Source organism: Eumetopias jubatus, unplaced genomic scaffold, assembly GCF_037043125.1.
Source record: "Eumetopias jubatus isolate StellerSeaLion01/CBP00866 unplaced genomic scaffold, mEumJub1_p1.0 scaffold_2, whole genome shotgun sequence".
Taxonomy (NCBI): Eukaryota; Metazoa; Chordata; class Mammalia; order Carnivora; family Otariidae; genus Eumetopias; species Eumetopias jubatus.
In genome coordinates this window covers 151,966,320-151,982,425 of record NW_028274808.1, presented here as the reverse complement: position 1 = coordinate 151,982,425, position 16,106 = coordinate 151,966,320, and the positions used below count along the sequence as shown (strand labels likewise).

The following is a 16,106-nucleotide window of genomic DNA, read 5'->3' as shown; positions in this document are numbered from 1 at the left end:
AGAATTTGATAATTATGATTCTTAGAGAAAACAGGTGCTATATAATGAGAAAACATAGCAGGTAAAGGCCATTTGAAGCTTTACTCCATAAATGAACTTTGGAAAATTAAATAAATTATTTGATTTATCTGTCCCATATTAATATTATACCATGACTATGGTATGCATTATATATCCTACCAGGGTTATAATGACACTCATAAAAAACAATGAATTTGAAAACAAAGGGTTTTAAACATGTTACACAACTCTACTCTGTTGTTATAACTAATAGAAAACAGGCACAAAACTTAAATATATATGAGCACAGAGATAGATGTTAATTGTTTTTCATTGTCATCCATCCCTCAAATATTTGTTGTAAGCCTACCACCACATATGTCAATGAGAAATGAGTGCTGTGGAGAAAATAAAGTAGAGTAAGGTTATGTTTGGAGGTAATGTTTGGAGCATTCAAGGAATATCAAAGTGACCAAGTTGTCTAGAAAAGAGTAAATGAGTGACAGAGTGGATGGAGATAATACCAGAGACACAGCAATAGGCTAGATCATAGGTCCTACTGGGCAAGGAAAGTAGGTTGGAATTTGCTCTGACTAGGAAGAGACAACACTGGAGAGTGCCGATCCGGAGTGACTTACAGTTTTTTGTTTGTTTGTTTGTTTGTTTGTTTATTCAATTAGACAACATGTAGTACATTATTAGTTTTTGATATGATGTTCAGTAATTCATTAGTTATGTATAACACCCAGTGCTCATCACATCACGTGCCCTCCTTAATGCCCACCACCGAGTTACCCCATCTCCCTTTTTGCAAAACTCAATTTGTTTCCCAGAGTCAAGAGTCTCATGTGGCTTGTCTCCCTCTCTTATTTCTTCCTCTTCAGTTTTCCCTCCTTTCCCCTATTGTCCTCTGGAGTGACTTACATTTTAAGTGGATAAGGCTATCTTCTGTTTGGGTGAAGACCGAGGTGTGGAGAATAAAGGGGGAGGTTGGAAGATCAGTGAGAAGAATATTCTAGTAATTCAGGTGATAGAATTTGAGAACATGTACCAGGTGAAGAGAGTGAGGTGGTCAATTTCAATATATAATTTAAAGACAGACCTAGCAGGAATTGCTGGTGAATAGCATGTGGGTGAAAAAGATGAGTTGAGGTGATTGCAACCATTTTTTCTAAAGAGAAACTGGAGGGAAAGGGTTGATGTTTAGCTATTTGAGGAGGAGCATGGGAGGAGCTTGGGTAGTAAAAAACAAAATTAAAAGTTAGGTATGAATATATTAGGCTTGAGATGCTTGTTACACATCCAAGTGGACATGAAAGTGAAATACTAAGTCTGTTTCAAAGGAGAGGTCTGGATTGGAGTTACAACATTAAGAAGAAAGGGATCAAATTAGCCAACTGTTGCTAAACAGAGAAAATGAGAAGACAACTGAGATTAACTGTCAGAGTAAATGACATTGATAATGTTTGTGAGACTAATTTCTCATTTTTCTTTTCTCTCTCCCAATTAATAGTCTATGTATAGAAAAAAATACTTATCTTTACAATATTTTTAAGTGAAGAGAAATATATTTTAAAATAGTCCTAGGTGGAGCATCTGGGACACTCAGTCAGTTAAGTGTCTGACTTCTGCTCAGGTCATGATCTCAGGGTCCTGGGATCTAGCCCTGCGTGGGGCTCCGTACTAAGCAGGGAGTCTGCTTGTCCCTCTGCCCCTCCACCCTCTCATGCTCTCTCTTTCTGTCTCTCACTCTCCCTCTCTCTCTCAAATAAATAAATAAAATCTTTAAAAAACATTCCTAGGTAAACCTTATGCTACACTAATTGTAGTCTGTATTTTCACTATTCTTTTGGTAAATTTTGAGGCAAGGAATATCCAAAAAATGTAGTTTTGCAATGTGAAGGCATATTGAAATTGTGTGCTAAATGTACTATCTACCTTAGAAATTAAAGTTGATAAAGCATTGTTGATTTTTTTTATTGAGTGTAATTAACATACTTAATATAAGTGTCAGGTGTGCAACATAATGATTCGATATTTGTACATGTTGTGAAATGATCACTACAAGAAATCTAGTTGATATCCATCACCATACATAGTTACAGAATTTTTTTCTTGTGATGAGAACTTTTAAGATTTACCTTCTTAGCAATTTGCAAATATGCAATACAGTGTCATTAACGATAGTCACCATGCTGTACATTACTTCCCCATGACTTATTTATTTTATAACTGGAAGTTTGTATGTTTTGCCCCTTCACTTATTTCACCCACACTCCATCCCCTATGTCTGGCAACCACCATTTTGTTCTCTGTATCTTATGCGATTGTTTTTTGTTTGTTTGTTTGTTTGATTCTGTGTATAAATGAGATCATATGGTGTTTGTCTTTCTCTGTCTGACTTATTTCATTTAGCATAATGCCCTCAAGGCCCATCCATTAATTGTTTTGTTTAAAAAATATCTTAAAAAAGCAAAGAAATGATATAAAATTCAAATGTTCTAAACTATGCACAACTATGTCGGAACAAAATGAGAATTATCTGAGTCATTTTAATTTATGTTGTGTTATGAAGAGGAATATTTAAAAATGTTTTATAAACAAAATATTTAGGAGGCATTTATTAGACTTGCTAAAACCAGAACTGGTGCTATTTTGAAGCTTGAGTTCAAGTTCATAAGTCTTCCTAGTTTCAATAAATGCATAAATATTACAGTAGGCATTTTCATTTTTATGATATATACCTTTGGGTTAGTGTGATATTTGCATTTTCTCAGTAACTCCTTTATTTCTTTAAAGGAATGCATTTAATTCCTTTACTATATTCCTTTTGTAGCATTAGAAGCTAGATGCTTTAGGGAAGACATTACTTATGAATATAGAAATGAGATGAATTATAATATTCTGAACATCCAAGATTAGAAAATATTTAAGGTTGAATGTTTATGAGTTATTGAACTTAAATTCTGTAATATCTGAAATTGTGTTTGTCTCTCATGCCACTTGCATTGTTATTGCCCTAGAAAAGAATGAAAACAAATCACAACTCTCTGCCCATTTACCTTTTAAAACTATTAGTGTTTTTTTTTTTTATTCTCTTAGTATAGTTTTCCTAAATATAGAAATATCCAAAGTGGTTCTTATATTTATATTATAATGTCTCATAGATAAATGTCTTATTAGAAATTACTATTTAAATTTAATCACATTGGATGCATACCTCAGTATATCTAAGTATGAAACCTAGTTCTCATTTTGGAAAACATACCACGGACTGTTTTGAGTATTTAAGAAACAGTTTCATTCAGAACCATATTTAATATGCACAATATGCACAGAAGATCAATATATTTCTCTTTTCCCAGAATGCACTCACCATCTTTCATGGTCATGGATCACCGTGGAGAAGGTTTAGGAGATTATCAACCATTTACATTAAGGCTACACTGAAGGGTTCTCCAAAGAGAGTCAGCTCCCGCTCATTCAGATTCCTGTTTTAGAATTGGGGAACTGTCTGTGAATCTTCATGATAGTAACTCTTTAGATTTCTGTCCACTGGGATTAACTTTTTATTTTTATGTGTTAAAGGGATCTTCAATATATGAGCTATTTTGCCTTTTTTGGGGGGGTTTAATTTTTAGGGACCCTGAAATCAATTCATACCACTCTAAATGCATCCTATCCCTACAGTTTATTATTGTGATTGTATTCTCATTTTCTCTAGCTATTTAATACCACCACTCCGGTATCTCATTTCATCCACTCACCCTCATCCCCACCTGCGATCATTCAAGGAAAAGGTGCCCTCACCGAGGCAGTTTTAATGCCTTGGAGGAAATGTACTCCAACCCTTATGAGGATTATGGTTAAGGTATATCTATCAGGCTGCTCCTGATAGAACTCTTTGAACAGTCACAATTTTTTATTCTTGTCTTTTTATACACTAGCAAAGTTCTGGCATTTCAACCTATGTACCATAATACATGATGAAACATAGGCTTCATTTAAGCAAATTTGTAGACTATAAAACATCACTCCCAGGTAACCAGTGAAAACCACTGAATCCTTGAAACCCTGTTGGTAGGGACACCTGGGTGGCACAGTCAGTGAAGCATCTGACTCTTGGTTTAGACTCAAGTCCTGATCTCAGGGGGTCCATGGATTGAGCCCTGCATTTGGCTCTGTGCTCAGTGCAGAATCCACTTGAGACTCTCTCTCTCTCTTTCTGCCCCTCCCCCCACACTCTCTCTATCCCTCTCTAAAATAAATAAATAAATCTTTAAAAACGAACAAACAAACAAACAAAACCCTTTTTGGTAACTTTTGGAAGAGAAATTGAAGGACTGAGGTTTTCTTTTCCTTTTTTTTCAAATAAATGTCTATTTTAATGTTTTTCACAATAGAATAAATACTTCTCTTGATGACTGCAGATACGTAAGGCTGTTTGGTAGTATTCAGAACCACCACAGTAATGGTGGTCTTCCTGATTGGTGTGTAGTCTTAAGTAATTATAAGGAATTACTTCTCTGAAACTGCTGTCAAACCAGCAGGACTGCATTTATGCATCCATCATTTTCAGGGTTGTTGGTAACCTGGGCCTATTTGCCCCAAATAACTTTGCCTCCTTGTGTCACAAGGCCCAGCTCACTCACGTTCATCTCAATTACAGTGCCTTTGGTAATAAGCCCAAAGTTGTATATAGTGGGGATGAAGGATTCTTTTTTACACCAAGTATTGGCAAGCAAAAGGTGGATTTCAATTCAGGATATGTTACATGGGCCTTTTTGAAACGTAAGCCCATTGGTCTAATGAATCTTTCATATTTAGGTGGTTTTCCAGTAAAGCCGTCTCCAACAAGGCAGACTTCAGTGACCACCCTCTTCCATGTTTTCTTCTTTCTCTTTCCTGTTCAAATAACTTTTAATACTTCTGTTTCTCCCTGGGCACGGACTTTGGGTAAAGGAACTTCCCATTTTTCTGCTTTCTCTTTTCATTTTTGTTTAATCGTATTGGAAAGTACTTTAGTTCGGGACTGTCCCTCTCTGTCCAGGGGATAGCAGGTACTGCTCCTTGTGGAGTCTTTTCATCATTCTTTTGTTTGGTGTTTCTCTTTTCATGCATCTTGATATTCTTTTTCATTTGTATTTTCTCAGCATGGCGCTGTTTATGGTAGAGCTTAGCTTTCAGACCAATCATCTTTTTTTGCCTTCTTTGAACGTTCATGAGCCTCTCGAACTTCTTTCTTTCTTTTTTCTCATGGTAATCCAAACGATAGCCATATCGCTTCCGGTGTAACTCAATATATTCATTTTGTGGCATGGTGACGGCTGCAGAGCCGTCGGGTGCAGCTGCCGGGGAGTGAAGAAGCTCTCAATTTTCCAGGACTGAGGTTTTCTACTTAGCTTCTGCAACTGTTGTTTCTCACCTTTTCTTGCTAATGACCTTAATATTTACCTGTCCCTCACCAACCGCCCTTGATAAATCCAATTTGACCAACTACAACTTCCTACTCTAGAAGAACCTCTTCTCCTTTCTAAGAAACATTTTTGACCAACTATTTTTTAAAAAAAACATTTTATTTATTTATTTGAGAGAGAAAACATGCAAGAGAGAGCACGAGGTGGGGAAGGGCAGAAAGAGGGAGAAGCAGACTCCATGCTGAGCAAGGAGCTTAACATGGGGCTCAATTCCAGGACTCTGGGATCATGACCTGAGCCAAAGGCAGATGCTTAACCAACTGAGCCACCCAGGTGTCCCTGACCAACTTTCTGAAACCAACTGAAACTGAAGCTTTTTATTAAGAATTTATAAAGTCACTCTGTCTTTCAATCTCTCTCAAATTAGAAAAGCTTTTTCAGAGCCTTCTCATGTCTGGCTTTTTTTTTTTTTTTTTTAATAAAAGCTCCCACAGTTTTTAATCATGTAACTTGGATCAGGACAATATCCTCTGTTGATCACTGTGAAGCCACGTCCACGAGGATAGGACATACCGGACATCTTTTGACATCTGTTCTGAGAGTTCCAGTGACTATACCTAAGTCCTGCTTCTGACAAGTGCTACTTCTTATGCTTTGAAGTGCCCCCAAGCTTTTCTTTTCCTTTTTTTTTTTTTTGTTCCCTTAACATCGCCTTTTTGATTTCCTTGTGTTGCTCTGCGATCTTATAGGTAAGGTAGAATAAGGCTAGGAACCTCAGTTCCTGATTATTTTTGTCATGTTTGTTCTCATCATTTAAATATTGGCAATTACTAGAATTTCAATAAATCTCAGGTTATGGTGCCAATAGCCTTAAATACTCAGTTTTGATAAGATTCTACCAAAAAATTTAGAACTATAATGTCAACTCCATAGAATTTAGGATAAGCACATCTGTGTGCATTAGAATGAAAGATTTTAAAGATTCAATGGTCAGTATTTTTAGACAGGCATGAAGGGACCACTGAAGGACAAGAAATTTCTGAAATTGTGGGCGCCTGGGTGGCTCAGTTGGTTAAGTGACTGCCTTCGGCTCAGGTCATGATCCTGGAGTCCCAGGATTGAGTCCTGCATCGGGCTCCTTGCTCGGCAGGGAGTCTGCTTCTCCCTCTGACCCTCCCCCCTCTCATGCTCTCTCTCTCTCTCTCATTCTGTCTCTCAAATAAATAAATAAAATCTTTAAAAAAAAGAAATTTTTGAAATTGTTTCTCCTACAGAGTCATGAGTAAAAACTAATGATAATGTGGAATATCTAACATCCAAACTTAACCACTTCTCACCCTATTTTGATCCAACTCTGGACTGGCATCCTATTTCCCATACCTCAAATTCCTCCCCTTTTCTTTAGTTTTTCTCTGTCTCTTTCACTTTCACCAGATCCTTTTTCCCTTTCATGCACTGGCCTTTCCTAAACATACTTCTTCCATTGAACATTATCATAATATCTCAAACTGTAGTTGGAAATAATGCCCCCCTCTGTTTTTTTTTATTTGAAATCTTGCTTGAGATCATATTAGATCATAATCTTATTGATGTAATAAAAGACAAAAGTTCACTTAAGAATTTAGAATTGCTCTATGACTTTTTAGTCCAGAATTCTCTGATCTTTATCAATTAGCTTATCTCTGTGTATCCTGGACATGTGAAAACTTGATTAGAAAAGCAGGAAGGATTGATATCAAAATGTGTCCATGGATGGGTAGGACAAATCTTTTTAGTAATTACATGTGAGGTCTTTTTTTTTGTCCAAATCTAATTTATCAAAAATTCAGTCTGTTAAAGGGGGAAAGAAGCATCCATTTCAGAGCACTTAAATACCGCTTCTGGGAACGCATTGCTCAAGATAAGGGTGAAGCTTTCATAAAAACTGTATTTACTCTTATTGATCATCTTAAACTTTTTATTAAAAACAGAAAATAAGGGATGCCTGGGTGGCTCAGATGGTTAGGTGTTTGCCTTCCACTCAGGTCATGATCCCAGGGTCCTGGGATCGAGTCCCATATCGGGCTCCTTGCTCAGCAGGGACTCTGCTTCTCCCTCTGCCTGCCACTCTAAGTGCTGGTACTCTCACTCTCTCTCCTGCACTCTCTCTCTCTGGCAATTAAATAAATAAAACCTTTAGAAAAAAAACAGAAAATAAAATAGCAGACTATCTCCTCCTGCAAATTACAAGAGCTTGATACATTCTTTTTTTTTTTTTTTTACGATTTTATTTATTTAAGTAATCTCTACACCCAAGGTGGGTCTCCAGCTTACAATCCTGATATCAAGAGTGGCATGTTCCACCGACTGAGCCAGCCAGGTGTCCTTGGAAGCCTTCATATTAAGGGGGGCATTTGTAAGACTTTGAGATTTCCCAGCACTGGACGCCGAACTGACAGCCCATAAGTGGCACTGGATATTCAGTCTCCTGACTTAAATTTCCTTCTCCACATATTGGAGTCTCTTTGTATCTAGATTACCATGGCATCTGCTGACCTCAAATAATCACCAGATAGCCAACTCTGGCATCATAGCCTGTGTCCACATGACATCACCTCTAAGGCCATTAAGTCATTAACCAAAGACATTCATCACGAAAGTGTGCCAACGGGGTAGCAGGCAATGATTAGTAGCCGTGATAGTATATTAAGGGATTGGCTTCTGAGGACCTTCTAAGATTGGAGTCCTTGGGACCTTTTTCTCTCATATTCACTTCAGAACAAACCCCAAATCAGAGTTTGCTGGGTTCTTAAAAGATATTTTAACTCAGAAAAAAGAAAAATTCCATAGCAAATTAATCCAAATTAATCCTCCAAGTAAGTAGTCACTCTTGCCTGACCACCAGTTTCCTTAACAAAAAAGGAATATAATTATTAAAATCATTTCTGGATTGTACCAGAATACTGTCTATCATAAGCCCTCCCTTCTTTCATCATGCTTTCTGCAGGAAAGCAAAGAACATTCAGTGGTAGGAATCTCAAAAAAAAAATTCAGGATTAGATTTATTTGAGCCACTTCCTAAGTCCGTAGTCTCATTTGTTAATATTTTTTGTTTGTTTGTTTAGTAATTCTGCTTTGCTGCTTCTGTTAGGAAGAGGCTTTGTAAATATGGTGCCATTTTATTTTATTTTATTTTTTTTAAAGATTTTATTTATTTATTTATTTATTTGAGAGAGAGAGAATGAGAGAGCACGAGAGGGAGGAGGGTTAGAGGGAGAAGCAGACTCCCCGCTGAGCAGGGAGCCCCATGTGGGACTCGATCCTGGGACTCCAGGACCATGACCTGAGCCGAAGGCAGTCGCTTAACCAACTGAGCCACCCAGGCGCCCAATATGGTGCCATTTTAAATTGTGGACCAGTCTCTTTCCAAAAATGCAAAAGGTGAAAAATCACTGACCTATAATCTGATGATGGATCACATTGTTACTCTATTAGTTTCCCATTGGTACTGTAGCAAATTTATACAATCTTAGTGCCTTAAAACTACATAAATGTATTAGTTTGTAGTCCTTTTTGGTTCCATAGTCACATATTTTTCTGACTTTTATCCTCTTGACTTCCTCTTATAAAGACTTGTGATTACATTACATTGTGTCCAACAAGATAATCCAGGATAATCTTCCCATCTCAATATCCTTAATGTAATCACATCTTCAAAGTACCTTCTGCTATGTAAGCCAAAATATACACTGTACTTTAAGATCTAGGCATCTTCAGTGGGTCATTACTCAGCCATGGTTATCCTCTATAGTCACCTATATGATATGGGTTGAATCTGTCCCTTATTGTCCTTGTTCTAAAGACAGTTCAGATATGGGAAACATAACCCTAAACGTTCCTGACTGATCTGACTATGACCTTACCAAAAGTGTCCTATGGGCAGGGGTGGAGATGGGGTGGCCAGGAGAAGTTTAGGAAGAATGAGGCTCATTGGGATTGCATACTTCCAGAAAGTACTCTTTAATAATTTTATTAGTCACACAATATCTTCCTTTTGCTAATGAAAAAGATAAGACTACAATTTTGAATAAGATATGATAACTGAAAATATTTGATAAGTTTAGATGTTCAAAGGACTCAAAAGAACCCACAGAGCATATTCCTATAAAGTTTTTATTTAAAAGCAAACATATAGTGTAGCCAAAGATAGACAGTACAGGGAATATTGGGGTCTGAGAGACTTTCAGGAGTAAGCTCTCCACAGTCTTTATGTACACATGGACATCTTTTGTCTCCACTGTAAATCCCTACGTGCGTGATGAGTCTTAAGTTTGGGAGAGCTCAAAGCACATGTTCCCAGCCAGATTTTTGGTTATGTAGTCTAGTTAGCCTGTCTAATCTGTTAAGCCTGTGGAAAACCATCAGATTCACCCTAGAGGTTACCAAGTAAATTTTGCCAACTAAATAGCATGTCATAAATTCTACTGTCCTTATCTTGGCCAGGAGTCAAAATCATACATCCTTCTATCTCCAGAGATAAAGGTAGAGTTTATTAGTTCATCTGTAAATTAGTTCTATCTTACAAAGTCAACCAACTGACATGAACAAATCTTTTAAATTATGAATTGCTATAATCAATTTTCCATGTATCTTTTGCAATATTTATAGAACAAAAATGCAAAAGGACAACTGTCAAATACTAATTATTTTTGCATCATCAGATGAGATGGAGGTGAATCAGTCAAATTATTCTCACCAATTACATCAGTATTATACTAAATACCAGTTATATTATTAAACTAAATTGATTATAAAATAAGTTATTTAGAATGACAATAGTATATTTTAAGGCTCTCTAACAAAAGCAGTCCCTGTCTGTATGATCAGTGCTGTCATGGGTTGTGGTATAAGTCAGGAGCCATGGATTCTGTCTTTTGTGGGGCATAGCCATATGGCCTATGCCATACTATAAGGATGTACTAACCAGGTTTCATAAAGAGCTTCATATTTAAGTAGTGCCCCCCCACACACATATGCACATACACATGCAAGTAAATTCTTGATTAAGTTGAATAGGCTTCCAATTCCAACTGTTCTATTAGGCACATCTGTTGCTTATATGTAGGGCCTTGGCAGGTGGGATCACCTATATAGTTACATTCTCCATTTACAAATTCCCACAGATTGTTGGGAAGTAGGGTATAATCTCCCATAAATTCATTGCTTTTCTTCTTTTGCCAAGATCCAGGCCATTGTCCTTGAGCTGCCTCTGTTTTCATCTCAGGAGCATACTTAACAGCCCCTCTTGGTTCAGTGTCCATGCTTTTTCCTATCTTTATTCCTATCATTCTGTTTATCCTTTGAGGTTATTTTATCCATTTTTAAAGTAGTGTAATCTGTCCAACTTCTTGCATCTTTTTTCTTTTCTCCTGAAATAAATTCTCTTTTAAGTGGCCAATAAAAAGGCCAACAAGACATTTTCCTTGATATGTTTATTTTTAGAAATACAAGTTCAGCTTGCCCAAAGACACCTAGACTGTGACTACTTTCTCCTCGAGCTCTTTCAGGTAGGTATTTTGGTCATATCAGTTTATTTACCAAACATTTTGTTTCCTTAGAATACGTGTTTCATAATTACAAATTGAGTATATATTTTTGACTTAAAAATATTGAATTCTTCAGGACAATATGATATGGGTTGTAGTCATTCAAACTTTACTGTACTTTGAATATGCCAAAGAGCTTCTTATAGGTGTCCTTGACAGACATTGGCACTATTAGAAGCAAGAATATGTGCCATTAAGTCACCCCTGAACTTGTTTCCCAAGTATTCTCTACCTTATTAATTTCTCCTCCACCCTCAAAAACAAAAATAAACAAACAACACCTGCTCTTTATGCAGTAAGATACATAATGTCTGTTAAATCAGGAATGGAGCAAAAGTTTTGACACAATGGGTATCTTGAGTCTTAAGATAATTTTGCATTCCTCCATAATAGAAGCAGTTGCAACAAGAACCCTGATAACAAGCTAGTAATTTCCTTTTAAATAGTATATACTTTGAAATTGCAACAATAAATTTGTCTAAAATGCCAGCAGTCTCTGCTGGTGGCAGTCACAGGCTTTTGCCTGATTGTCCAGTCATTATAGCAATAAATTTCATACACTTCCAAAATCTTTGAAGCATATTGGGTAATATCATGTGACTTTTAAAGCTTCAAGAAAGCTTGGTCTTGGGGAAAAAAAACACAAATTTTCCTGGTAACTTTGTAAATATGTGCTAATACTATCCTCAAATGTGACATGAGATATCTTTAAAAATGAAACAACCCAATAAATCTGTATGTCTCTTGATTTGACATTGGAGCTGACAGAGAGAATAAGTTATTTTTGGTTATCTGGAACAATGTCTCTATTGTCCCTGTTCAAAAGATGTTAAGGAATTGTATCATTTGTTCTGAGCTCTGTACTTTATTTGGGTTAATTAGTATACTCTGGTGGTCATACAATTAATAAGTATTTTTAATTCTGTCATGGTTAAGTCCTCTGATTGAGATACCAACATTCTATGATTAATATAATGAATAATAATACTTTCCAACTAAATACAATCTGTATCTCTTCTTACCAGGTTGTGGCAATCAGCAGAGAAATTAAATGTTCCTGTGGTTACACAGTAAATGTATACTGGAGCCCATCCCAGATGAATGCAAATCAGCTTCAATTTTCTTCTAAACAGAAATGAAAAAGAAGACAAGAACCAAACCAAATTATGTCCCTTAATTTGTGGTATATCTTGAATTGTTGATATCATATTGAGTATAAGCTAATACTTTTGAAGTCACCACTTTATCCTATTCTCTATGATGTATAGTTAACTTTCAAAATTCATTAACTTTTTACAGGCCCTGATAGACTAATTTTTTAAAAAGAGTTTATTTATTTATTTGGCAGAAAGATACAGAGAGAGAACAAGTAGGCAGAGAGGCAGGCAGAGGGAGAGGGAGAAGCAGGCTCCCCGCCAAGCAGGGAGCCCGACGCGGGGCTCGATCCCAGGACCCTGGGATCATGACCTGAGCCGAAGGCAGCTGCTTAACCGACTGAGCCACCCAGGCGCGCCAGCCCTGCTAGACTAATAAACAAGGAGTTTGGGGATATTAATATACCTGCATCTAATAGCTCCTTTATTAAACCAAAATACTTATAACCCTCAGGTATCCTGTAATGTTTTAAATTAAGCACTTGTGTACATTTAGATTATTCTATAATATTCCCATGTAGACTGCCCAATTAAAACAGCCAGAAAAGCAGAATTGCATAACATTTCCTTTTCTTATATTTTGGATAAGAGAGAACTCTCCCATTTAGACATAACATATATTCCAATAGTATATTCTGGCGATGGTGAGCCAATACCCATATATATATACCATTTGTTCATAAATTCCTACCTCAAGCCATGGTTTTACTTGAAAACCTATTTTGCATCACCATACCCTGCTAATTTTTATTATCTTCTCATTTTTCATTAGCAGGTTTATGAAGAACAATACACTGAATACCAGGGTTCAGCAATCCTAATGAATTTTCTTCACCAGCTCTAGGCCATTTTACCTTTCTCAATGTAAATGACCTTGGGTCCCCTACTGGCGATTGTGCCAAGAGACGCTGCTCCTCTTGTCACTCAGAAACTTTATCCTCTCCTGTTTTAATTGGCACGGACTCTGAAAAGATTATAGACTCTAATTTTCTATCATCATCAGATTTCTTTTTTAATTTATCATGAACAAGATAAAGTAAATGAATTTGTCATAGTTCTTTTACAACCTGAGTAGTTGGTAGGGCTGGATGACCTAATCTCTTATAGTGATTCATTAAAATTTTAGTAGCTACTCCATCTATCTCTTCCTTTTTTATGTCATTTTTTAATTGAAACTCTGAAGAATTCCACATAGTTTAATTATCTCGAGGTTTTCTCATACTTTTTTTTTTCTTTTATTGCTCTTTCTTTTGCATAATCCTGAAATCTTTCCCGTTATTTAGCTCCATCTGGGGGTTTACAATCTGTAACTGGTTCCCACACATCACCTTTTCTCGTCAACACTAAAGCCACATATATGGTCCAAACCATTAGAGTTCCATTTGACACAGCATCAATCATCACTTGGTAAGTAGTATAGAGGTAGTGGAAATCTTAATATTATACGGGAAGTACAGGTCATAATTTTGCAGTCCTAGCAGCCTCTAGCTGTTTCTTACCTTCAATTTTACTAAAACATACATATTAAAAAAAAAAGACACCACATTTTTGCTGAATGAACTTCTTTTGAATTTATTTTCTAATACATTGACTATCCACCTAGCCCTGCATCCATGAACTCCAATCTCATTTATAATTTTCTTCCTGTCAGTGGATGTAATACTTGTGAAGCCCAAACCCCTGTATGGCAAGGAAGTCAATCTGTCAACAATGATTCCTCCCTCTCAGCTTTATTTTTCTCAAACCCAGTCTTAGCCATTATTAGTTAGGTTGTATTGTCAGAGAAGGTATCAAATATGACATTCTCACTGCCAACTGTAAAGATTCCATAAATTCGGATCTTTAAAAGGTCTTACAAATTTTATAGAGCATCCTCACATAAGTCTTGTTCTAAAGCCAGAAGAGAAAAGGACAGGAAAGCAATGGGGATCCAAAAGACATCCTGGTGCAAGCTCTCAGGATCTGCATAGGGGACAATTTAAAGAATATTACAGTTGACCCTTGCACAACACAGGTTTGAACTGTGTGCGTCCACAGTACAGTACTGTAAATGTATTTTCTCTTCCTTATGATGTTCTTAATATAAGACAATTGTAATTATACTGTTTGATTGGTATTTGTGACCAAATTATATATTTGCAGTAGTTAAATATACCTTACCTATTATCATTCAAAATATAGTTGACCCTCAAACAATGTAGGGGTTAGGGACAATGAGCCCCTGTGCTGGTGAAAATCCACATGTATCTTTTGACTCCTGCAAAACTTAATAGGCTACTGTTGACTGGAAGCCTTACAATAACATAAACAGTTGATTAACATGTATTTTGTATGTTACACATATTAAGCAATGTATTCTTACAATATAGTAAGCTAGAAAAAAGAACACATTACTAAGAAAAAATTAACTTTAAATTGTGTCCTATGCAAATACTTCTGATTTGACACTAGCCACATACATGTAAGTCTCTCTCTGTTTCATTAGATATAATGTCATTTATATGTATATATTTGTTTATCATATATATGTATATGTTGGTTTTCTTAATGAATGGAATGATAAATTCTTTCATATTATTATTATACTCATTTATAGTGTACTTTCCTGATATATTTCAAATACTATTTGCTTTTTTAAAAACTTTCTTTAATACCAAATGTCTGAACTAAATAAATTTATTCCACAACAAAGACTTCTCAGTGGCTCAGCCCGTTAGCATGGTAAGATCATGAATACCACTTAAGCTCGTATTTTATAATATAAAGTTATTATAAACCATGATGATCTATCCATCTGTGGAAATATAAAGTTAAAATTAAGGATTTCAGTAGAGAAGAGGGGAAGAAATGCCCTGTGAAAACACGAGTGAAGAAGGAATTACCAGTGTTGCTTCCTGAATATTTGCATGTGAAAATGAAACCACAGATTTTTCCCCAAGAATCTCCTGTCACCTGAAACTTAAATGAAAGTGAAATATACCTTGTGCCTGCGTATATATATTAGCGATTCAAATTAGATCAATACTATTTTTTGCCAGTTGTGTTTTGTGCCTGCCTGAATGACTATTCGTGACATCTGCTGAGGGACCAGTGAGAATAGGGACCTGGTGAGTCAAGCCTTTTGACTTTTGTTGTTCTGGATGTGTGTGCTTATAATCTGTCATTTCACAGAAAGATAAGTTTCTTTTAAGTAGAACAGACTTTGCTGTTCCGGGAGCTTTGCTGTCTTAACATATTTTTAAAGCCATTTTAGGAAACAATCTGGAGAGAAAAAAATAGATACCATGTTGAGTAAAACAAGTGGTTCTTAATGTAATTGAGTTTTTGGGTAATCTCGAACAAACCAAATTTCTACAACTTAAAATATTTTAAATATAAAATGAGAGACATTTTTCTCTCTCTCATCTTTACAATACACCATGGATGTATTGTTAAAATTAAATAAGATTTGGAACACTCTTATCTACTAGCCTCTTGTTAAGCTGTGTTTCTTCTTAAGTGTTAAAGCAACAGAAAGAGAAAATTATCTAAAAGAAGACTCTGGAGGGGCGCCTGGGTGGCTCAGTTGTTAAACGTCTGCCTTTGGCTCAGGTCATGATCCCAGGGTCCTGGGATCGAGCCCCACATCAGGCTCCCTGCTCGGCGGGAAGCCTGCTTCTCCCTCTCCCACTCCCCCTGCTTGTGTTCCCTCTCTCGCTGTGTCTCTCTCTGTCAAATAATTAAATAAAATATTTAAAAAAATATAAAAGATGACTCTGGGATGAAAAAAATCTATAAATTAATGAATTACCCATATGTTTCATAAAAGTGCTTGAAGAATCCATTAACTGAATATTCTACTCTTTCTTTCATTCTATAGTTTAGCAGATTCTCTTTCCTTCTGCTCAGTGTTCCCAGATCCAGAGGCACACGTTTCCTGAGTTGCTGTGGTCACCAGGTTGTGAAAGCTA

General features: G+C 36.2%; 1 pseudogene; it reads right to left on the bottom strand.

The window, feature by feature from the left end:
- Positions 1–4,527: 4,527 nt before the first annotated feature.
- LOC114206828 (ribosome biogenesis protein NSA2 homolog pseudogene) lies at positions 4,528–5,358 on the bottom strand (annotated as a pseudogene).
- Positions 5,359–16,106: the final 10,748 nt, after the last annotated feature.